Consider the following 25,937-nt stretch of genomic DNA (forward strand, 5'->3'; position numbering starts at 1 on the left):
AACTGCGTGAACGGATGAAGAGTCGGTCATCTTTGGTCCAAATCCCGTTTGGACCTTCGGGGTCACCAATGTGGTGATGTGCCTAAACACAGCGCTGAAATAACAACATGCAGTCGGTAAGTTGTTTCAAGACTAGTTTATTCAAACTTCACGGTGCTGACATTTAATCCCTAGTGCCCGCCCTCTTTGGGCGGAAATGACGTCAGAGGTGCGTTACCAAAGTCTCTTCCCGCGCGCTGGCTATTTGTGAGCCGATTCGCCTGAGCAGAAAGTGGGTCGCCACAGCCTAAGCTTTCTTGTCATAGAAATGTGTCTGTTGGTAAAAATGGGTTTCATTTTCTGGAAGTTAGTTTTGGCAATGGCAATTCTTTTTATTTCTACTTCTAGCATCTTGTGATTTTAAGCTACCAAGGTAATTAAAGCTGGTCTTTTGTTTAATCTCTTGGTTACCAATGTACAATTGGCAGGTAGGGAGTATCCTGCTGTTTTGATATTACCATACATTTAGTTTTTTTTTACAGTTGATGGTTAGACCAAAATCTGCACTTGTTTGTACTACTTTGTCTAGGAGGATCTGTAGATCTTCTGCAGCACTTGCTATTGGGGTGGTATCGTTTGCATATCTTATATTGTTGATGTTAACACCTCCAATTTTTATCCCATCTAGGTCTTCTATTTCTCTGAGTATCATTTCACTATAGATATTAAATAATTCCGGTGAGGCAATGCATCCCTGTCTAACTCCTCTTTGAAATTTAGTCCAACTGCTTATATTATGATCAATTTTTACCACGCCTCTTTGGTTTCACTATAAATTTTGAAGCAGTTGTTGGTCCCTTCCGTCAATGTTTAGCAGCGAGAATTTGAAATAATTTTTCATGTTATACTTTGTCGAATGCTGCAGTGAAATCATTAAAACATAAAAAGACATCATTTTGATATTCAGTTGTCCTTTCTGAAAGCATTCGTAGTATGAAAATTGCGTTCCTAGTTCCTCTATCCTCAATCAATCCATATTGCAGTTTAGAGGTTTCTGGCCTTAGCTTCTTATTAATTCGACTCAGAATAATTTTCAACAAAATCTTTATTATGTGACTCATAAGACTGATTGTTCTATAATTTTTGCAGTCAATAGTTCCAGGAATTTTTGGCAGAGTTATAAACACTGATTTCAAGAGATCGTTAGGCAATACACCAGACTCATATATGCCATTAAACAGTTCAAAAATAATATCTATGCCCAGACCTTCTGGGGCTTGTATCATTTCCACTGAAATTTCGTCAGGTCCAGTGGCTTTACCATGTTTTATGCTTTTCATTGATTTAGTTATTTCTTCTTTGGTAATAGGTGGGCTAGAATTAGGGTGTTTAATATCTGGGGGTTCCCCTCAATTATCTTCAAAAAGCTGCTCTATATACTGAATCCACCTCTCATATATTTTATCTGGATCTGTTAGTCTGGATCCATCTGCTGATCTTTTGCATCCTGTAGAGGAGGTTTTCTTAATTCCAGTAATTTCCTTAATTTTCTTGTGCATTTCTTTGCTGTTGTTAATATGGCCTTCTACTTCATTGCATTTTTGATTCAGCCATTCTTCCTTTGTAGTATTGCACAATTGTCTGTCTAGCTCTCTCTATTACACTTCATTATTCTTCACTAACCTTCTTTGTTCCATCAGATTTAGAATTTCTTGGGTTATCCACCCCTTGTTGGTGTGTTGGATTTCTTGTACTGGGATTGTCAACTCTGCTGATTACTGTATAGCATATTTAAATCTGTTCCAAATAGGTGATGTTAGTTTTCATTGAGGTGTTCTTCTACAGCTGTTCTGAATTGTTGCTTAAGTATGCTATCTTTTCTTAGTTCTCCCAACATATACTTTCTCTTCTTTCCACATTTCAGTTTCTTCAATTTTGTTTTAATGGTAGCTATTACTGGATGGTGATCTGAACCACAGTCTGCTCCTGGGTAGGCTTTAGAATTTGTGATATTATTTCTAAAGCATTCATTGATGGTAATGAAATTTATTTGATTCCTTGTTCTAACTCCAGGGTTAATCCAAGTACACAATCTATGTGGATAGTTTTTATTCCAAGTATTGGTGATCACTTGGTTGTTTCTGACACACCAATCAGTAAACTGTTCTCAATTTTCATTTTTTCCCCTAGTCCTATGATGTTATCAACCCTTTCCTGTCCAACTTTGGAGTTAAAATCTCCTGTGACTAGTTTTATATCCTGATATTTACATTGCTCATAAGCACTGTCCAGATCTTCATAAAACTTGTTGATATCCTCTTCATCCGCATCATTTGTTGGCACATAAGCTTGGATTATGTTAATATTAAAAAGGTTACCCCTTGATTTAACTAAAAGCAGCTGGTCAACATATACTGTTGACCTCCAGAATACATTATCAGAGAACTATTCCTAGTGAATTTGCCACTGTTGGTCCATCTAATTTCTGACAGGCCTAAGTTATGTTGTACATTGAAGGCAATAGAATATTCATTAAGGGAGCAACCTTTTCTTGTTCCTTAGTTTAATTTTACTCCCTCTTCCTATACTGTTCTTTGCCTTTTATATATTTGTAGCAAATGCACAAGCAATTTCCGCAGATAAGATAAATCAACCTGCTGATGGACTCTTTGTCCCACTCCCTTCAGGGAGGAAGCTATCTAGCATCCACATCCGCACCACCAAACTCACAAGTAGTTACTACCTCCAAGCAGTAAGGCTGATCAATACCTCCACCCACCAACCTACCTCTCTACACCCCCAACTAGCAATATTTTACTTGCTTTTCAGTCACCTTATGTACAGACACTTTATGGACATACAATATATCTATTTATGTAAGTTAATGTGTGTATTTATATTTATTGTGTTCTTTATCTTATGTTTTATTTTATGCTGCATCGGATCCAGAGTAACAATTACTTTGTTCCTCTTTACACTTGTGTACTGGAAATGACATTAAACAATCTTGAATTATGATATTTAACCAGAATGGAAGCAAGTTCACATTGATTCTTGTAGACTGGGAGAAGATGACAACTTGTGGATACAACTTTAATATTTGTTGACATGATTTTTTTTTTTGATGCACCATAGAAAGCATCCTATCCTGTGCATCACAGTGATATGGCAGCTGCTCTTCTCAGAACTGTAAGAAACGCGGAGAGTTGTGGACAGAACTCTGCATATCACGGAAGCAGGACTTCCCTCCGTGGACTTTGTCTACATTTCTGGCTGCCTTGATTAAACAGCTAGTGTAAAGATCCAACCCACCCCATACATTCTCTCTCTCATCCCTTTGGGCAGAAGCTAATAAAGCCTGGAAGCACATGCCCACTGGTCTAGGACAGCTTCTATTCTGCTGTTATGAGAAAGACTATTGAATGGACCATAAGACAGACTCTTAAACCTCACAAACTATCTCATAGTGACCTTGCACCGTACTGTCTACCTCCACAGCACTTTATCTGAACTGTAACACTTTATTCTGCACTCTTTTAGTGTTTTCACTTGTACTTCCCCAACCCACTGTTGCAGTGAATTGATTTGAATGGACACTATGCAAGATAAGTTTTTCACTTTATCTCAGTACAGATGACAATAATAAACTATATTAGTTACACTTGGGAAAGAACTAGAGCACCAAGTCAGAAATAGGAGGGATGCAGAGGAAGGTAGCGCAATGACCATATGGTCTTTAAGGGCAAAGTAGTAGATGCAGTGGGATGGACAGGTTAACCATATAACAATTACAGCACGGAAGCAGGCCATCTTGGCCCTTCTAGTCCGTGTCAATGCTTACACTCACCTAGTCCCACTGGTCCGCACTCAGCCCATAACTCTCCATTCCTTTCCTGTCCATATACTTATCCAATTTTACTTTAAATGACAATACCAAACCTGCCTCTACCACTTCTACTGGAAGCTCATTCTACACAGCTACCACTCTCTGAGTAAAGAAATTCCCCCTCGTGTTACCCTTAAACTTTTGCCCCTTAACTCTCAAATCATGTCCTCTTGTTTGAATCTCCCCTACTGTCAATGGTTGAAGTGTTTATTGTAATGCTAGGAGAATTAAGAGTCAAGTTGATGAACTTAGATCATGGATGTTGAGGCCATTGCAGAGACTTAATTGAGAGAGGGCTATGACTGGATGCTTAATGTTCCAGGGTTTCAATATTCTTTTAAAGGTAGAGATGGCGGAAAGGCCAGATGGGGGTTTGGTGCTGGTTGGGGAGTTGCACTGTTAATCTGGGGCAGCATCACAGCTGTTCTGAGAGTGGACATAATGTGGGGCTTATCGCATGAGTTGTGGGTAGATCTCAAAAATAGAGGATGGTGGGGTAAGTTCCATTATTAATCAGTGACAATATCACAGCTCCACTCAAAGGGGATATAATGGGTGGGTCATTCACGGTGTGTACCTGAGTAGAATTCAAAAAATAAGAAATGTGCAATCACTCTGGGATTATAGTACAGACCCCAGCAATAGCCAGAGACATTGGGAACAGATATGCAGGTAGATTAGAGATAAGTGTAAAAACAATGGGTTAATGTCATGGGTGTCTTCAACTTTCCCAGTACAGATGGGCAGAATTTTTAGGTGTATGCAAGATTCTTCTTAAATTGCAATGTAGCTAGTCCAAAGAGAGGAGCTGCTTTACTGGACCAGGTGTTGGGAAATGAGCCTGGCCAGTTGACTGATCTTTTAGTGGGAAACATTGAGGGAGCAGTGGTCATAACTCAAGCTTCACAATAGCTTATGAATAAGGGTAAGTGTGAACTTTATGGGAGCGTATTAAATTGGGGCAACACAGATTATAAGAGTATTAAGCAGCAAGTAGGGATAATTAATTGGGAGCTTTTTTTTGCGTCTACATCTGATGTGCTTAGGGCATTTAAGGAGGGCATGCATTAGGTGAGAAGGGAATAAATTCAGAGGAGATGTTTTTCTTTTACACAGAGTGGTGGGTACCTGTGCTGCTGTGGGTATAAGTAAATGCAAGAGAGATGTTTAAGATATTTAGGCACATGGATGTGCAGAGAGTATAGAGGATTATGGATTTGTGTAAGCAGAAGGGTTAGGCATTTAATACTAAATTAGTTTGGTACTACATGGTAGGCTGAAAGAAGAACCTTTTCCTGTGCTGTTCCTTTACTGCATGTTTGTTATCTATTATTTTTAGTGCTGCTTTCCCAATTCCCTTTTTAATTTATTAGCTTTTATGCTTGAATATTTATTTCCCAGCCTTGATTATAATATTATCATTTCTCTGTAATGGATAAAAGATCAAACACATTTATTTCTCTGCGCCATTAAGTATTCAGTGAAAATGCACTATAGATAATTTTTTTCTTTTAACTTTTTATCTCACTTCCTCGATGTAATCTTTTTCATTGATACATATATTTAATGTCAATGTTCCTTCCTGTTGCACTACGGGTTATTATTACCCCAATTGTTACTTGTTTTGTGGCCTTGACTTTTCTCAAGTCTGAAGCTCTGATGTATGTAGGCAAAGATGAAGCAATAGCGCTCCCTGCTGACCTTGAAGAAAACTGCCTATAAACATCTATTGAGACTTCTGTATGAAGGATGCTTTTCCCAAGCTTGTTGCTTTCAGGAAAGCTCTTGGTGTCCAGCCAAGGTCATCAAGCTGGCTGTGTATTCAGCTGCATAAAACAATCTGGAGACAACAAACCAGGAAAAAAGGCACAATTTTAAATTAACATTTTTAAGCATTATATGGAGTGCTGAGGAGTAGAATATACAAGGTTAAAGTTTTTTAACAAGCATGTTTTGGAAATTATTTGAAAATGTTTTATATATAAACATTTTGAAGGAAATTCAAGCAATAGTTCTAATGAAGGATCTTCAATCAAAGTCAATGTTCATTTTATTATCATATTCATAAACACATGTATGTATAGATAAAATGAAAAATATACTTGCAGCAGCGTCATAGATACATAGTTTCATATATGCAGCATTTACCAGAAAAGCAAGAGTTGAGCATAAATTATGTATAATTTTTGCAGGAAAGAACGTAATTTTAACAGAAAAAAGCAAAGTCTGTTTTAGTGCAAACTGCTCAGAGTTTTGCCAAACTAGTGATTACAGTTTTACCTGTTGGTTCATAAACCAAATGGTTGAAGGGAAGTAGCTGTTCTTGAACCTGGTAATGTGTGACTTAAGGCTTCTGCACCTCCTGTCTACAAAGAGATGACATGATCTGCTGGTGGGTATCTTTGGTGATATTGCCTTCTTGAGACAGCACATCCTGTATATTTTACTGATGGTGGGGAGGGATTGTACCCATGATGTGTTGGGTGCAGTCTACGATTCTCAATCTGATATGCTACTGAAATAATGCTTGCTCTGGTGAGTGTTACCAACATTTTCTATTTAAACAAGTTCAAGTTTATTTGTAATTCAACTGTACACATGTGACTCTCGCTTCGGCTTGCAGCTTAATATAGGGGGTGACAGCCCCCAGCCTGGCCAAACTTAAGAAATCTCGCTTGGGTGGATGCTGTGCGATATGTCCCCTGTTACAAATCAATACCCTGAAATAACAAACAGTACACAATATGCGATTAAACGATTAAGCTTTTTAATTCTTACTTTGACTATATGGTTAGTAAAGAAAACGAAAAAAAGAAAAAGGGCCCAATCTTATGAAACAGTCTATTACGCAATGTTGGAGCTCACTGAAAAGCTGATCGTCCATCATCGATCTCCTCCGATCGTCGCTGCCCTTTGGACCCTTGCTCCAAGTCCACCCTGTCCAGCAGTCTACCAACTCCCTCCATTCGCGTCTTCCCTCCTCATCACTCCCCAGCAAAAGACCGCGAAAATTTCTCTTCCAGACTCACAAGAAAGAACAAAAGCATTCCAAACCCCATTATCTCTAGTCATAACCCAAACATTGCTGCTACAGAGAAACCATTACATTATCAGTGACACCTTACAGCTTGTTACACAGCAGTGAAACCCCCTCACCACCAAATTTAGTCATGTCCTCATGACATTGAAATAATTCACCAACCCTTCCTGCAAAACACAAAGCCAAATCCAGGTGTAAAAGGCAGTGACCTATTTGCCCAACGCATTAGGGGTCACACTCTGATGCTGGTGCTATGTAGGCCAACCTATCTGGTGGTTTCCTAATTCTCTGAGACTTCTGCACCGAGACATCTAACTCTTCAGGTTTCGACACTACTGGGGATACTTCTGGTCTACCTGGTGAGTCCTCCCCCGATCTATCACTTTTGCCCACCTGCAACTTGGAGCCCTCTGTCCCGTGATCAAACCCGGCTTCCTTCCCCTGCAGAGCCCTGCCCCAAGCCAGGATGCCCACATATAGCCCCTCCCACTTCACTAGTCTCAATGGGAGAAGGGCCAGGAGTCTCTTCCTCAATCAATGGGGAGTTAGTGAAAGGCAGCACATACCACACATCCAGGTCCTCATCCTCTGAATCAGTATCCCTCTCAGGGGTGGGGGCCGGCCTAACCTCGCCTGTTGGGGGCCCGGTAGTCACCCCGTGTTTCCGAAGGGTTCTCTTACTAGGTGTAGGCTCCAAGCCAGACTCTGAGTCTACCTGCACCTCTTGACCCAAGGGCAACAGGTGGTTCAGATGGAGAATCTTGACAGGCCCATTCCCATCCTCTGGTTTCACCCAGAAAACTGGTAGGTTTGGCATCTGACTCTCCACCACATAGGGCATAGCTGCCCAGTGGTCAGCCAACTTACACTTTCCAAGTAGCCCCAAATTCCTTATGAGGTCTCTGTCTCCTGCCAGGATTTGGGAGAACCTCACCTTTTGATCATACCTCCTCTTATTCCCTTGATCATACTTGGCAGTCGTGACCCAAGCTAATTCATAAGCCCTTTTCAACTCTCTTTTCATGTCAGACACGTATTTCAAATAAATCTTCGTCAGTCCCAAAACAAAGGTCAATGGGCAACCTTGCCTCGCGCCCAAACATCAGATACTATGAAGCAACCCAGTAGCTTCATTTTGTATACAATTATTACTAAGCAACGCAGTGGTTTAATTACTGGAATACACATGTTTCTTTACGTGTTTTATATGCATAGAAAGGTAAAATATATGCTATATACTAAGACAAACATTTGACTAACTGACGCTAAATAATACCGGATGTACTTGTTCTGACTTAAATACAAATCCGACTTAAAGACGGATTCAGGAACGGAACTCATTCATAACCTGGGGACTGCCTGTATAGGTTTCTATAGATGCTTAAAATCTATGTATTTATTATATATATTAGATATTTTCTGCTAGAAATTTGGGACAATAGGATTCTGCTTTCATGCTTTGCCAAGAGCAATTTGGCAAGTTTTATTGTGCAATAAGTTTGAGTCATGTTCTGTTGAAAATATTGGTAAAATAGTTATGAAAAAGCATAAATTAATAATTTCAATGTTGAGGGACAAACTTGACATTTTAACATGCACATGTTTACAAAGCCATCTGTGAAGCAGTTGTTCTAAAACTGGAAAACTGAAGATAAATTTAATAGACCTTTCTAGTTAACGTGTGTTAAATCAAATATAAGTCATTGAAAATGCAGTGAGATGGCACTAAATAACAAATTAAGAACACAAGTTTATAATTCAAATAATTCTTACTTTCTAGGTTTTGTGAAAAATGATCTTATTTTTCTTTTAAAAAAAAAACAGTTTTGACTCAGCTGTCATGTATCTGTCTCAGGAGCCAACATCAGAACATCTTTCAAGAGGATGACTACGTAATTACAAGGCAATAGACCCCAATTGGAGTACCTGGAAGGTACTAAAAACTTGTGCCAACCAACTAGCTGGAGTGTTTTAAAGACACTTTCAACCTCTCACTGTTGCAGTAGGTTGTTCCCATTTCCTACAAAAAGGCATCAATCATACCAAGATGAGCAGGATGAGCTGCATCAATGACTGTTGCCCAGTAGCACTCACATCTGTTGTGATGAAGTGCTTTGAAAAGTTGGTCATAGTTACAATTGCTCCTGCTGAGTGGAGTGCTCCTACAGTGGACACACTGTATTTTGTCTACCACTACCAATCTCACTAGCTCTCCTCGACCTTCAACCACATGGACAATAGCAATGCTATCTGTAACTAAGTCCTTGATTTCCTCATTCGGAGACTACAGTCAGTGCAGATCGGAAATAAAATCTCCTCGCTGACAGTCAACACCAACGACCTCGAGTGTACTTTCTCTACACTCAGGACTGTGTGGCTAGGCCCAGCGCTAATGCTATCTATAAATTTGCTGTTGATATAACTGTTGTTGGCAGAATCTCAGTGGTGGCGAGGGAGCATACAGAAGTCAGATATATTGGTGGGTTGAGTTGTATCGTAACAACAACCTTGCACTCAATGTTAGTAAGACCAAGGAATTGATTGTGGACTTCACAAAGAGGAAATCTGGAGAGCACACAGCAGTTTTTAGTGAGGGGTCAGCAGTGGAAAGAGTGAGTAGCTTCAAGTTCCTTGGTATCAACAGCTTTGAAGATCTGTACTGGATCCAATATATTGAACGTAATTATGAAGAAAGCACGTCAGTGGCTATATTTCATTAGGAATTTGAGAAGATTTGTATGTCACTAAGGATTCCAGCAAATTTCTACAGATCTACCGTGGAGAACATTCTGACTGGTTGTTTCACTGTCTGGTTTGGAGGCACCAGAGTAGAGGATTGGAAAAAGCTGCGGAGGTTTGTTAACTCAGCCACTTCCAGCACGGGCATTAGCCTCCCCAGCATCGATGACATCTTTAAAATGCGATGCCTCTAGAAAGTGGCAATCCATCTTGAATTATCTTCACCAATCAGGGCATACAGATATCCACAATCTACATCCCCTCCTTGCCCTGCACCTACCATCACACCTCCACATACCAACTGCTATTGTCCCGAACTTCACCCCCCCTAGCCCCCACCTTCCACCAACTCCCCAGTCATCATTGACTCACCGTCATTACTGAGCAGGTGAGAAGGGCTCTGGGGAAACTCAGACATGGCAAATCATCGGGACCGGATGGCATGAACCCCAAGGTCCTGAAAGAGTGAGCTGAGCAGCTGTGTGGAGTTCTCCAGTGCATTTTCAATCTGGGTCTCTTCTATGTGGAAAATATCATGAGTGGTCCCAGGACCCAAGAAGGGCAACCTGCTTGAATGACTCCTGTCTGTTGCCTTGATCTCTTACATCATGAAGACCCTAGAGAGGCTGGTCTTAGCTCATCTGCAGCCCCTGGTCAGATCAACCCTTAATCCCCCACAATTTGCCTACCAGGAGCACCTTGGAGTCGACAATGCTGTAATCTACCTGTTGAACAGAGCCTTCTACCATTTGGATAAGCAGGGCAGCATTGTGAGGATAATGTTTTTTTTGATTTCTCGGGTGCCTTCAATACCATACAGTCCTTAAGGGGGTAAAAGCTCTGTTCACTGCAGGTTGGTACTTCCAGTGTAATCTGGATAATCTGACGGGCAGACTACAGTTTGTGTGGCTTCAGAGCTGCGTGTCAGACGTGGCTTTAAGCAACACTGGGTCCCCACAGGGGACTCCCTTCCTGTTTATCCTGTATACTGTGGGCTTTAGATACAACACTTGGTCATATCATCTGCAGAAATTCTCTGATGACTCAGCAATAGTAGTGTGTATAAAGGGGGAACAGGAAGATGCATACAGGGCCCTGGTGGAGGACTTTGTAAAAATGGTGCAAGCTGAATCTGCAGCTCAGCATCAGTAAGACAAAGGAGATGGTGATGGACTTTAAGAAGACCAAGCCTGCACTGCTCCCTGTACCATTGATGGTGAGGATGAAGTGAAGACCTACAGGTACCTAGGGTTGCACCTGGATGACAGACTTGAATGGAGCACCAACACAGAGGCTGTGTACAAGAAGTGCCAGAGTCACCTCTACTTCCTTAAGAGACTGAGGTCCTTTTGAGTATGCAGGGCTCTCCTTCACATGTTCTACCAGTCCATTGTTGCCCATACCATCTTCTATGTAGTGGTGTGCTGAGGCAATGGCATCAACATGGGTGATACCAACAGGTTTAATAAACTGATTAAAAAGGCTGGCTCTGTTATAGGAATCAAACTGGATACACTGGATGCTGTGGTAGAACAAGGGACCCTACTGAAGATCCTGGCAATTCGAGAAAATGTTTCTCACCCTATGCATATCATCTTGGCTGAACAGAGGGGAACTTTTAGTAATAGACTAAAACAACTACACTGCTCTGAAGAGCGCTGTATAAGGTCATTCTTACCCTCAGCCATTAGACTCTATAATGAGTCAACCTATAGCTGGGGAAGTGATGACATCCCCCTCCTGTTAGACTGTTTGAGTAACTTACTTTTTATTCTTTCTTTCTTCTCTTCTAGGCCATTGTGTAGAAAGAAGGGATTACAGGTGTTCCCCCCCCCCCCCTTATTTTACAAAGGTAGAGCATTCCTATGAAACCTTTCTTAAGTTGAAATGGTGTAAAGCAAAGAACCATTAATTTATATGGGAAAAATTCTTGTAAAAGCGAAAATCCTCTTTGTAATGCGAAAACAGGTTACTAATGTAGGTCTTTTGTAAAAGCAAAGTGGTGTAAAGCGAACATTTGTAAAGCGGGGGACACCTGTAATCCAGTTAGGTATTTAATTACTCATTTAATTAGGTTGGCACAACATCACAGACTCTGTTTTCTATGTTCAAAGTTCAAAGTAAATTTATTATCAAAATACATGTATGTACTTATATAATATACACCATATACAACCATGAGATTTATTTTCTTGCAAGCATACTCAAAAAATCCATTATTGAATAATCACCGTAATATTACCAATGATAGACTGCACCAACTTGGGCGTTCAACTTGTGTGTAAAAGACAACATACTGCAAATACAAGAAGTTCTTTAAAAAAGTAAACAATAAATAACAAGAACATAAGATAAAGTGTCATTGAAAATGAGCCTGTAGGTTGTTGGAACAATTCAGTGATGGGGCAAGTGAAGTTATCCCCTTTTGTTCCCGAGCCTGATGGTTGAACCTGTTCCTAAACCTGCTGGTCTTGAGGCTTCTGTACCTTTTTCCTGATGGCAGCAGCAAGAAGAGAGCACAACCTGGGTGGTGGGGGTCCCTGATGATGGGTGCTGCTTTCCTGCAACAACACTTCACGTAAATGTGCACAATGGTGGATAGGGCGTTAACTGCAATGGACTGGGCCATAGTCTCTACTTTTTGTAGAATTTTCTGTGCAAGGGCATTGGTGTTTCCATATCAGGCTTTGGTGCAACTAATCAATAATACTCTCCACCACACATCTGTAGAAGTTTGTCAAGGTTTTAGATGTTGTGCTAAATCTTCACAAGTTCCTAAGGAAGTAGAGGTGCTGTGCTTTCTTCATAATTGCTCTTATTGTAGCGGTGTGCTACACGCAGCGCTAAAATAACGACACTGAGTCGGTAAACTGCAATTAAAGATGATTTTATTCGAACTTCACAGCCTTGCTTTAAAGCCTCCCTCATCCCGCCCTCCCCAGGCGCGGATGCTCTAAGAGACACGTACTCACAAACCCCCGCAGGCTTTTTCCCTTTGTTGTGGACCTGGCCTTTGGGCCTGCGCGCTGGCTATTTGTGAGACGGTTCGAGTGCGCTAGGAAGTGAGTCGCCACATAATAGGCTTGGCCCAGGACAGGTCCTCTGAAATGATAACTCCAAGGAATGTAAAGTTGCTGAACCTCTGCACCTCTGATCCTCTGAAAACTGACTTATGGACCCCTGGTTTCCTCTTCCATCAATAATCAGCTTCTTGGTGATGCTGACATTGAGTAAGAGGTTTTTGTAATGGCACCAGTCAGCCAGATTTTAAAACTCCCTCCTTTCTGCTGATTTGTTCCCACTTTTGATTCAGCCTACTACAGTGGTGTCATCAGCAAACTTAAATATGGTATTGGAGCTGTGTTTATCTACACAGTCATAAGTGAGTAGATCAGGGGGCTAAACACACAGCCTTGTGATATGCCTGTGCTGATGATGATTATGGAGGAGAAGGTGTTACCAATTCTAATTGGGGTCTACAAGTGAGGAATTTGTGGATCCAGTTGCCCAAGGAGGTATTTGAGACCAAATTGTTGAAGCTTATTGATTAGTTTTGAGGAGATGATACCTGCAGTGCTACAGTGGCAATGGTGCAGCATCACCTGCATTTAATACTGAAAAGGTTTGGCTAATGGCTTCTGGTAAAACTTAACTCATAAAGGTTAACATACTAAGAAATTCAACTTAAGTTTAACAAATTATGAATGTACATGCAAGATATAATAGCTTTAAATAGATTAGGTCTTATTGCTGCCACATGCTAAGTTTCCCAAATGCGTTAAACACATTGCTGCTAGATAACTGGCCTGTTTCGGCAGACCTTCAACATTAGTATACAAAATTGTCTGCACGTGGAATGAAGTTAGTTGCACTGAAAATGGACACCCACAATATGTACAGGTCTTTAAAGGCAAGATAGCATGACACTTTCTGAATAATTTCAGTGCTTAACTGCTTAAAATAAATTGCATTTGGTCTCTGAAATTAGTTACGTACTGTATTTTTTTCTAACTTGCTGCTCTTTGTTTAGTTGCGACCTTTTTACAATAACTCTTCCAGAGAAACTTCTATTTTGATTCCAGTTTATTGTGTTAACTCACATTACAAGTGTCTACAAGCTCTGATGATGTCACTTTTTATAATTTCAGATATCGCCATCAAAATCTTTTATGGATCCCAAATGAAGTAATCTTGAAAGGTAGGTGTTCGTAACCATTAAGGTATTAAATTAGGAAAAATGGAAAATAACGTCAATCTGATGTGTTGAAGTATATGTAATGGACTGTGGGAGAAAATTATGCTTCTGTTTTTCTCATACATAAACATTTAAAATTTGGGCAATGTGTGTAAAATTCTGTACCATATTTTGCAGTTTTTGAACATTGAGGATGTTAATGTGAAACAAAGAAAGCTGAGTTGCATGGTAGAAGAGCAAATTTAGCTGATTTTTGCATGTTATTTGCTAATTTTTGCTGATGTAACAGTTTGTCACAGTCAGAAATTAAAAGGTTAGCGAAGTTCCACTGTGTTATGACTGACCTGTGTAAATGGAATGATGTTTGGAGGCTATGACTTTAATTAAAAGTCACCTTGAAGTTATTTTTTTACTTTTATCTTAATGAAAGCAGCATATAATTTTCACAAATGGTTGGTAAACTTTGAACAATAGTTATAAAAAATGACATAATCAGAGCTTATTGTAATTTGCAATATGAATTAACAAAATAAACTGTAGGAATTAAACTGGAATCTAAATTGTAATTGACTGCATATTAGTAAACATTATGGTAGTAATGAAAAAGAATAAGGTTGAAACTAGTATTGAAGTATTGGGGGTAAGGCTGAATGCTCCTGCAAGTAAAAAACGGTGGTAAGATTAGAAAACCTTGGTTAACAAAGGAAACTGAGAGGTTGATCTTGAAGAAAGAAGCATATATCAGATAAAGGAAATTGTTATTGATTGAGTTCCTTGTGGTTTTTAGAGGATATAGGAAAGATGTTAAGAAAGTAGATGGGATGCTAAAGGTAGTAGTGGAGAGTTGTTTTTCTAAAACCTGTGCTATATCACAGGGGTCAGCAATGGGATTTTCTTGATTTTATGTATTTTGTGTGTGTGTGTGTGTTCGTGTTCAAAATAAGTTCAGATTTTTTAAAATTGAAGTACATGTATGTAACCATATACCACCCTGTGGCTCATTTCCTTGTAAGCATACTCAGCAAATCTGTAGAATAGTAACTATAACAGGATCAATGAAAGATTAGCCAGAGTGCATAATGGATCAAAATTGTGCAAATGCAAATATAAATAATGAGAACATGAGATAATGAGATAATTGGCTGTGGGTATATTTCAATGATGGGACAAGTGAGTGTACTTATCCCTTTTTATTCAAGAGCCTGATGGTTGAGGGGTAGTGACTGTTCTTGAACCTGGTGGTGCAAGTCCTGAGCCACTTCTACTTCCTTCTGATTGTAGCAGCGAGAAGGGAGCATGAGCCGGAGGATGGAGATCTCTGATGGATGCTGCTTTATTATGAAAGTATTTCATGTAGATGTGCTCAGTAGTTGGGAGGGCTTTACCCGTGATGTGCTGGGTTGAATTACTACCTTTTGTAGGATTTTTTGTTCGAAGGCATTTGTGTTTCTATACTAGGCTGTGATGTACCCAGTGAATATACTCTCCACCACACATCTATAGAAGTTTGTCAACATTTTAGATGTCATGCCGAATCTCCACAGACTCCCAAGAAAGTAGAGGCGTTGCATTGCCTTCTTCACAACACTCCACCTCTGATCCTCTAATGAGGACTGACTTATGGACTTCTGGTTTCCCTCTCCTGAAGACTACAATTTTGGTCTTGCTGATGTTGAATGAGAGGTTGGTATTATGACACCACTCATTCAGCCAAATTTCCAATCTCCTGTGTGCCTTCTACAAAAACTATTTGGAGTCGGGTGTTCCAACCAATGAGATGAGATTGGAGGTGTGGACTGTAGAAATGCCCTGCCTGGAAGAAAATGACACAGTCAAGTTACTGATAGAGCCTGCTCTTCTCAAGAAAAATCTATTTAAGTGCACCATGACTCAATCAAAACAACTTTCAGAGGACCTTAGAAGAAGAATTGTAGAGATGCACGAAGCAGGAAAAGGCTACAGAAGCATTTCTAAAGACCTGAGTGTTCATCAGTCCACAGTAAGAGGAATTGTCTATAAGTGGAGGAAACTCAGTCTTGTTGCTACTCTCCCTAGGAGTGGGCATCCTGCAAAGATCTCACCAAAAGCACAAAATGCAATGCTGAAGGAGGTGAAAAAGATCGAAGGGTAACAGCAAAAGTCCTGCAGGAATCTCTAGAACTTGCTAAAGTCTCTGTTCAAGTGTCCACTACAAGAAAAACACTGTAAAGGACGTTGTTCATGGAAGAACACCATGGAGGAAACTGCTGTTCTCCAAAAAAACATTACTACACATCTCAAGTTTGCAAAAGACTGTCTGAATGTTCTACAATGCTTCTGGGACAATGTGCTGTGGACAGATGAGATGGAAGTTGAATTCTTTTTGGCAGAAATGCACATTACTATGTTTGGAGGAAGAAGGGCACTGCACATCAACACCAAAACCTCATCCTAGCTGTGAAGCATGGTGGAAGGAGGTTTGGAGCTGCTTTACTGCCTCAGGGCCTGGACAGTTTGCAATCATTGAAGGAACAATGAATTCAAAATTGTATCTTGACATTTTTTACAGGAGAACATCAGGGTAGCAGTCCGTCACCTGAAGCTTGATAGAAGTTGGATAATGCAATAAGACAATGATCTGAAAGGCAAGAGTAATTCAGCAAGAGGATGGTTTTGGAATGGCTGAGTCAAAATCTTGACAATCTTAGTAGAAATGTTGTGGAAGGACCTGAAGCAAGCAGTTCATGCAAGGAAACCCACCAACATCCCAGAGTTGAAGGAGTTTTGTAAAGAGGAATGGCTTAAAATTCCTCCAAGCCAATGTGCAGGACTGATCAACAGGTCTGAAAATGTTTGATGAAATTATCGCTGTGGGTGGGGGGGGGCGGGGGTGAGAGGGTGGTCACACCAGTTACTGAATGCAAAGGTTCACATACTTTTTCTAACAAGTATATGAGGGGTGATTGATAAGTTCGTGGTCTAAGGTAGGAGTCAATTTTAGAAAACCTAGAGCATTTATTTTTCAACATAGACCCCTCCTACGTTTATACACTTAGTCCAGTGGTCGTGGAGCATATGGATCTTGGACCTCCAGAAAGTGTCCACAGCAGGGGTGATTGATAAGTTCATGGCCTAAGGTAGAAGGAGATGAGTTATATAGCTCTCATTATATGCACGTGCAGTTCAACTCTTTGAGTGATTATGCAGAAAGTTTGAAGTTAATAACGCATCAGGGTGATTGATAAGTTTGTGGCCTAAGGTGGAAGGCGATGAGTTATTAATTTCAATCTTTCTGGAGATCCAAGATCTGTATGGTCCACAACCGCTGGACTAAGTGTGTAAATGTAGGAAGGGACTATGTTGAAAGATAAATGTGCTAGGTTTTCTAAAATTGACTCCTTCTACCTTAGGCCACAAACTTATCAATCACCCTTCGTATGTAAAATTGGATCATTTTTCTCATAAATAAATGAACAAGTATAATATTTTGTGTTATTTATTTAATTGTGTTCTCTTTATTTAATTTTAGGATTTACGTGAAGATCTAATCACATTTTAGGTCATATTTATGCAGAGATAGAGAAACTTCTGCAAGGTTCACAGACTTACTAGCACTACTGTTTAATATTGTTTTAGAACCGTTATTCCTGAGGTACTTGTCAACTTTGGAAGGTGCTTGCTTACAGAATGTCATCTTTAAAGAAAATACTGGTTTGCTCTGTACTACCATTTGATTATACACCAGTGGCCACTTTATGAGGTACACTTGTACACCTGTTTGTGAATGGAAATATCTAATTAGCCAATCACCTGGCAGCAACTCAATGCATAAAATCATGCAGATATGGTCAGGAAGTTCATACGTTCAGACCAACCATCAGAATGGGGAAGAAATGTGATCTAAGTAACTTTGACCATGGAAGGATGATCGCTGATGCCAGATGAGTAAGTTTGAGTATCTCAGAAACTGCTGATCACCTGGGATTTTCATGCACAACAGTATCTAGAGGTTACAGAGAATGGTATGAAAAACAGAATTAAAAAATCAATGAGAGGCAGTTCCATCGGCAAAAACACCTTGTTTAATGCCTTGTTTCTTCTGAATGCTTTGGTCAAGCTGACAGGGCAACCATAACTCAAATAAACATGCGCTACAACAGTGGTGTGCAAAAAAACATCTTTAAGTGCACAACAAATCAAACTTTGAAGTGTAAGGGTTACAGCAGCAGAAAACCAGCCCAGGTTCCACTCCTGTATCTAATAATGTGGCTACAGAGTAAATATCCACAACAATTATATGCTGAAATAATTCCAAGTGTTTAAAGTGATTTACAATACCATTTTTGGTTTTGTTTTGCCCGTTAATTAGGTAAATAGTTGCAAGCAGTTCTGATTTTTTGAAACAGCGAAATTCTACAAGGTTCACAAAATTTCTACCACCGTTGTATATGAAGGTCAGATCACATTTTATGGGTAGTTAAAGCAGAAAAAAAACAGGTAAATGCAAAGGTTTTTCTTGCAACCGTATGACACCATATACAACCCTGAGATTAATTTTCTTGCAAGCATTCAACGTTAATACAAGTATACACAATAGGATCAATGAATGACTGCTCCAAACAGGATGGACAAACAATCCATGTGCAAAAGACAACAAACTGCAAATACAAATTAAAAAATGCTACTAATAATAGTAATAGTAGATAAGCAATAACTAATGAGAACATGAGATGAAGAGTCCTTGAAAGTGAGTCTATAGGTTGTGGGAACAGTTCAGTGATGGGGCACGTGAAGTTGATGTTTCAATGCAGGTGCACCTTAAGGATGCATGCTTAAACCACTCTTTTCTCTCTGTACTTATGACTGTGTGTCTCAGCACGGTTCAAACAGCATATACGAATTCATTGATGATACCATTATTGTGTTACATACCCCGTGGGTATCTTGTGACTGTCTTAGGACCATGATGTAATTGAGTATCTGGTGAGCATGATGGTCTTATGATGGTGGGGTGATGTAATTTCCCACCAATGTGAGGTATTATGATATAATTTTCCCACCAGTGAGAGGTCATGTGATGGCCTGTTCCAACAGGTATAAAATGAGAAAGCCTTGCTGTGATGCAGGTCAGTTCATTGTTTAATTCGTCAGTTACTCCATTATGCTGCATATTCGTCTCATGATGCAGTTTTGTTTAAAGTGGAGTTTTACTTTCTACTGTAAGTTGTACTGGCAGTTTTTAAAATCACTGCCAGTTATGTTTGATGTATCTTTGATTTAATTTTAAAGTCTAAATATTGGAGAGTGAAGATTTGCCGAAGTGCGGGAACACAAAGGATTGAGTAAAGTTGGTGTCATTGGCGGTAATACAGGATTGACCTTGTTGAATCTTTGTTCAAGGAATTAGTAACCTGCATCTGAGATAATCCCTGTCTTGTAAGGGCAGAAAGGGTTGGGGCAGTGTTATTCGTCAAGGAAAAGGTCAGTTCCTTTAAGCCGTTTTTATTTCCTTCGTCGTAAATCCTTTGGTCGGGGCATATTTCGGCTGGGATCAGCAGTAACGTCACATTGTCGAGGTATTCTTTACTTCAGGAAAGTCTCTCCATATTGACTGTCTAAATCACTTGGACTTTTACATTTATCACTTTAAGACTGTTCGCATTTGTTGCTTTAAGAACTATGTTCGCATTTATCACTTTAAGAACTGTTCGAGTTGCTGTATAGCAGTTAACTTCCAGTTAAGTTAGTCGTTTGTTTACTTTTCATTTGTTGTTGAGCTGAGTTTAAATAAATGTTTCTTTGTTTATAAAAAAAACTGTCTCAATTCTATGTTTATTGTTGCCAGATCATAACAATTGGTAAAATCTCAAATGATAATGAGATTTCCAGGAGTGAGAAAGATCCTCTGGTTGATTTATGTCATAACAACCACCTTGCGCTCAATGTCAGCATGATTAAATAAGTGATTGTGAGCTTAAACAAGGAAAAGCTGAGAGAACAAGCTCTATTTCTCATTAAGGGGTTAATGTTGCTCAGCCCATGAACAGCTTCAGGTTCCTGAGTATCACATTTTAGAGGATCTATCCTGGGCCCAACACATTGATGCAGTCATAAAGAAGATAAGCCAGTGGCTGTACTTTGTTAGGAGCTTGAGGAGGTTTGGAATGCTACCAAAGATTTGCAAATTGCTATAAATGTATGGTTGAGAGCGTTCTGACTGATTGTAACACTGTCTGGTATGGAGGCTGTAATAGATAGGACCATTTGATATTACTTAGTCATTTGCACTCACTCTGTTAGCCATTTCTGAGCCCATCTACATATTTAAATGTTGAGAGTACCTGCCTTCTCCGCCTAGTCAGGTAGCATGTTCCCTCTGCCATCCGATTCTTAAATGGACATTGAGTCCATCAACACTCCTCACTTTTTTATTATTTCTGTTTTTGCACTACTTTTAATTTAACAAATGTAATATACATATGCACTTACTGTAATATATATACTTAATTATTTTTTCTATATTACTTATTGTATTGTACTGCTGCTGCTAAGTTAACAAATTTTACAACGTATGCCTGTGATATTAAACCAGATTCTGATTCCGTTGCCTCTCAGAGTGGAAAATACTCTTTTATAAGCAATATTCTGCTCTTCTGTCCCTGAAATTTGCCTACCCATGAACTCTACCTTGCTATTGCTGTTTTGCACTAATTTCTAATGTCTTATACTACACTGCTGTCACAAAAAAAATTATGACATATGTCAATGACAATGAACCTGATCCTGGTTCTGATTCCTACTAGTTCCTTATTTAGTACTTAATCTGATGGTTCAGCCCAACCTCTTCATATTAGCTATATATGTGTCTTCTTGCAGTTTACTTTTCTGATTTTGATTCATAAATCTACTTGCATTTCTCCCTTTTTACATTCTGCTGAAGGGTTACAGGTCTAAAATTCTAACTTTCTTTTTCCACAGAAGCTGTCTGACTTTGCCAAGCTTTTCCAGTTTTTAATTTTGCTTTTCAAATTTCAGGTTCAGCTGTTCTGTGCTCTTACTGGGGGGGGGGGAGCTTTGCGATACAGTATAGAAATATCTGTTCTCAAGCTTTGTGGCAGTATACTTTAATGGATTTTTGAATTAAGTAGAGTTTCTGCAGTGACACTTTTGCTGTATGTTCTACATTAATTTTGCTTTGTGAATGTATCCCTACTGGAATTGAATTCCCTGAAGATTACCATCCAACTGTTTCAGAATCAGAGTACAGTTTAATATCAATGGCATATGTCATGAAATTTGTTGTGTGGCAGCAGTATATTGCAATACATAAAATAAATTTAAATTGCAATAAGAAATTCATATAAAAATTAAATTAAACAAGTAGTGCAAAATTAGAGGAAGAAAAATGGTAAGGTAGTGTTCATGGGTTTATTGTCCTTTCCGAAATCTGATGACAGGGTGGAGGAAGCTGTTCCTGAAACACTGAGTGTGTGTCTTCTGGCTCCTATACTTCCTCTTTGATGGTAGCAATGAGAAGAGGTTGTGTCCTGTCCAGAGGAGGTCATAATGGATAATGTATGCCACCATTTTGAGGCATCACCCTTTAAAGGTGTCCTCAATGCTGGGGAGGCTAGCGTCCATGATGGCTGAGCTGGCTGAGTTTACAGCTTTCTGTTATTTTTTCAAATCCTCTGCAGTGGGTCCTCTATACTAGAGAGTGATGCAACCAGTTAGGATACTTTCTACAGTACACCTGTAGGAATTTCCGAGAGTCTTAAGTCTCCATAAACTCCTTATGAAATATAGCCACTGTTGTGCTTTCTTTGCAATTGCATCAATATGTTTGGCCCAGGATAGATCTTCAAAGATGTTGGCACCACAGAATTTGAAACTTCTCATCCTTTCTACTGCTGATCCCTTGATGAAGACTGACTCCACCTTCCTAAAGTCCACAATCAATTCCTTGGTTTAACTGATGTTGAGTGTGCCATTGTTGCAACACCAATCAACCAGCTGATCCAGGGAGATTGTATCTGCTGTCGGGCTATTGTGTTGATAACTGAATTGCAGCGAGTCCAGGGTCTTGCTTAGGCAGGAGTTGATTCTGGCCATGACCAACCTCTCAAAGAATTTCATCACAGTAGATATAAGTGTAGCTGGGCTATAGTTGTTCAGGCAGCTCACCCTACTCTTCTTGGACACCAAAATGATTGCTGCCCTTTTCATTATCCGGCCTAGAGGGATTTCCAGGTTTTGTATCCTGTTGAAAACCAGAAGCCACATATGCATCCTTTGCAGGTGGTGCATTTGGCTGTATTCTCAGGAGCTGGAAAAAAGATTCTTCTGCAAATTTTGCTTCCTAAATTGACTGCATTCAGACTCCATTGGCAAGGCAAAAGATGTTAATTCCAGTCTGAGGAAGAAAATACTGATTTTTATGATTGGGCTGAACAATTAGAATTGTATTAGTATTTGCAAAAAAATTAAGAAGAAAACAGGGGAAATTAATGAAATAGTTGTTTCAAAGATATTTCAGACCTGCGGCTTCTGCAGTTTTTAACATTTCATTGTTCCATCATTGGCTTTTGTAACATTTTCTATAGCTGCATGTATTGAGTCCAATTTTGCTGGATAGCTATCTTAGCTGCATGAATGTTCATGAGACACTAGGATTGGCATATAGTTTAGTTTTGCTCTGCTATTGCACAGTATCTAGAAGCACCATTGGAAAATTTGATGATCAGAGTGATCTTGGAGTGCAAGTCTATAGCACCTTCATTGTGGCAACACAATTAATGGGATCGATAGATGCATAGCATTCTTACCTTCATTAGTTGGAGCCCTGAGTGTAAAAGTCAGGAAGTCATGTTGCAGCTGTATAAAACTCTGGCTAGGTTTCATTTAAAGTATTGTGTGTAAATCTGGTCACTACATTACAGGAAGGATGTGGAGGCTTTGGAGAGGGCGCAGAAGATGCTCACCAGGATGTTGCATGGATTTGAGAGTTTTAATTATAAAGAGAGCTTGAACAAAGTTAGATTGTTTTCTTGAGGGTGTTGGCAGCTAAGGAGTAACCTATTGAAAGTATATATAAATTATAAAAGGCATATACTTAGTAGACAATCAGATTCTTTCTCCCAGGGTTGTATAATATAGGTTTAAGGTGAGATGGGTTATGTTTAAAGGAGATTTATAAGTTTCTGTTATTACACAGAGACATGCCTGAAATGTGATACCAGGAAATGGTCTAAGCAAAGCATTAGTGACATTAAGAGGCATTTCGACAGGTACCTGAATGGGCAGAGAAAGGCAAATGGAATTAATTTGGATTGGCATCATGTTCGGCACAGCCACAGGACTATTTCTGTGTTGCACTGTTCTAGATACTTGTAATGAGGAAACACCTGTCTGTTGTTCTTAACTTCGAATGACAAAGCTAAGAAAAGGCAGTTGATATTTGTGAAGCTTTTCTTTTAAAGCAATTTTAAAAAATTGACATGCCGTAAATTCCGGTGTATAAGCTGACCCAGTGTATAAGGAAACCCCCCATTTTCAAGGTTTTAAAAACTGACTTTTTCATGTTATCATTGTATAAGCGGACCCCTTTTGTACAGGTTTTTGACTTAACCAGAAAAAATCACACGATCTCACATGCCGGTACTCAGTTTTGCCGGATCCGGAACCTGGAAATTTTGTGAACCAGTACCTGCTAAGAAAATAGGCCGACATGTTGTAGAGTGTTATAAGCGAATTCCTAATAAATAAACCAGGGAAGTTTTGGATTAGGTTCCCAATGGTAAAGAATCCTCTGAAATGTAATCCCCGTAAAACCATTTAGCGCCCATTGTAAGCCTCGTTAAAACATAACACAGGGTGGCGGGATCAGTACGGGTACTCTGTATTGAGTTTGCGACCACCATGTACAAAAGATTAAAACAAATGCGATATGATGCTGGCTTCAAGCTGAAGGTTGTCGATTTTGCTAAAGGAACGAATAATTCTACAGCTACTAAGTTCAGTGTAAACGAGAAACAAGTGAGAGACTGGAGAAAGGCAGAGGATACGCTGAGGGAAATGCCAAAGACACAATGTGCATGCAAACCGCAGGAAAACATACCAGTGGCCAGAACTGGAAGAAAAAGTTTTAGAGTGGGTGAATTACTAGCGATCGTCTGGATACATTATTACCAGAGAAATTATTTGAGTTCAAGCGTTGAAATGGGCCGAAAAACACGGAGGTCAGAGAAAGTTTCAACGCTACGTGAAGTCGGTGCACCTGATTTATGAATAGACGTGATCTTGTGTTGAGACAAAAAAACAAAGATTGCTCTGAAGTTGCCGAGTGACCTTGAGAATAAGAGTAAGGCCTTCCAATCGTTTGTAATCAATCATCGAAAGGCACATTCTTACCTGCTCTCACTGATTGGTAACATGGACGAAACACCAATGTTCTTTGATTTTGCTGGCAACTGCACTGTCAATCAGAAGGGGGGAGAAAACAGTCCTTGTCAAAACAACTGGACACAAGAAGCAACATTTTACTGTCGTGTTAACGTGTATGGCTGATGAGACCAAACTACCACTGATGGTGATTTTTAAGAGGAAAATATTCCGAAAGAAAGAAAAATTCCCGTGGGTGGTTGTTGTTTACGTTCAAGACCATGGCTGGATGGGTGAAGCGGGTTGCTTGAAGTGGGTTAAGGAGGTGTGGCATCGACGTCCTGAAGGCTTAAGGAAGGAAAAGTCGCTACTTGTCTGGAACATGTTCAAAGTGCACTTGTCAGGTGAGACAAAAGCAACATTGAAAGCTGAAAATACGGACATTGCAGTCATTCCCAGTAGTTTGACATCCATGCTCCAGCCACAAGATGTGAGTTCAAACAAACCCTTCAAAGAATTCATGCGTCGACAGTGGAATGAATGTATTTTCTTTTGTATTTGACTCAAAAGCAGCCAATAAATATGACTTGTCTTTCGTGTATTCATTTTCTCAAAGTTGGCACCCTCAGTATAAGCGGACTCCCTGATTTTAGGACCAAAATTTAGGGCCAAATTTAGGGCTTATACACTGGAATTTACGGTATACTGACATAAAGTCTGTTTAGAGTCTGCCGCTTATTACTTAAATATTTGGTGATCTTGCATTCCTTTGAAAATAGAGTTTCACATTTTTTCTCTTCTGGCCGCTCAGCTGTAGATAATTATGTTTCTCTTAATCCCTTGTAACATTCAGCTGATTGAGCCTATGCTGACTCTCATAGCAATCCCATTCCACTGCTTTCTTTGTAAACGCTTTACTGTCTTCATTCTTCAATCAGTCACTGAGACGGGGCAATTGATAGCACCTAGTGTTGGGATGTGGAACAAAATCTAGCCACAGGGAAAATGTGCAGTACACTGTATTGTACTCGTATAATAAGTCAATCTGTCCATTTACCTTTTAGTTATGTAAATTATTCTTCAAGTGCATATCAAATCTCCGTATAAAGGTATACACTGTGTTTAAATGTTTCTTATGGACTGCAAGTTTAAAAATGTTTTTCCCCAAATCCCCATGATCTAATTGCCTAAAATTTAAAATCCATGTTCCTTGTTTCTTGAACTGATGCTGCTTATTTGAAAAATAATTTGTAAAATGTTTCTACTTGCCTGATCTAGACCATTTATTTGGTTCTATCAAATCTTCTCCCAACCTCCTTTGTTTCAAGGAAAACAAATCCACCACCTCCTTTGTAACCTTGTTGTTGAAATCTGCAAACCTCTGGAGCCATTCTTGTAGGTCTTGGCTGTACCATTAAGACTTCTACATCATGGTTCAAGTGTCGTGACCAGAATTGGAAACAAAACCAGAAGATGCATGCTAGATTACATTTGTGGAGTAAGAAGTGAAGTTAATGTTAGTGCACAGTAATCCTTCATCAAAGGAGATGTTGTCAAGGACCTGAAATTTTACTGTTTCCCTTTTAACTGCATTTCCAGCTCCAGGTTTGATAAGCTAAGTACATTTATCAGTTTCAATTAAACTGTACTGAAAACTTATGTATGGTCTCAAAATTATGTGGAAAATTGGAATGTACAGAAAATGCTATTTTAAAAAATCAGCGTCAAACTGCGTTTGT

At 39.5% G+C, this 25,937-nt stretch overlaps 2 protein-coding genes across 6 annotated transcripts in view; both read left to right on the forward strand.

The window, feature by feature from the left end:
* The window catches only part of ptpra (protein tyrosine phosphatase receptor type A), a 220,457-nt gene that overhangs the window by 64,439 nt on the left and 130,081 nt on the right, over positions 1 to 25,937 (forward strand). For all 5 annotated transcript variants that reach the window (XM_073042171.1, XM_073042169.1, XM_073042168.1 and 2 more), the window contains one exon: positions 13,793 to 13,842. The gene's annotated coding sequence lies outside the window, so the exon portion shown is untranslated. The remainder of the gene's footprint in view (positions 1 to 13,792; positions 13,843 to 25,937) is intronic.
* Positions 1 to 25,937, forward strand: part of gnrh2 (gonadotropin-releasing hormone 2) — a 252,149-nt gene that overhangs the window by 45,725 nt on the left and 180,487 nt on the right. The window lies entirely within an intron of this gene.

The sequence above is a fragment of the Hemitrygon akajei genome, chromosome 4 (genome assembly GCF_048418815.1).
Source record: "Hemitrygon akajei chromosome 4, sHemAka1.3, whole genome shotgun sequence".
Lineage (NCBI taxonomy): Eukaryota > Metazoa > Chordata > Chondrichthyes > Myliobatiformes > Dasyatidae > Hemitrygon > Hemitrygon akajei.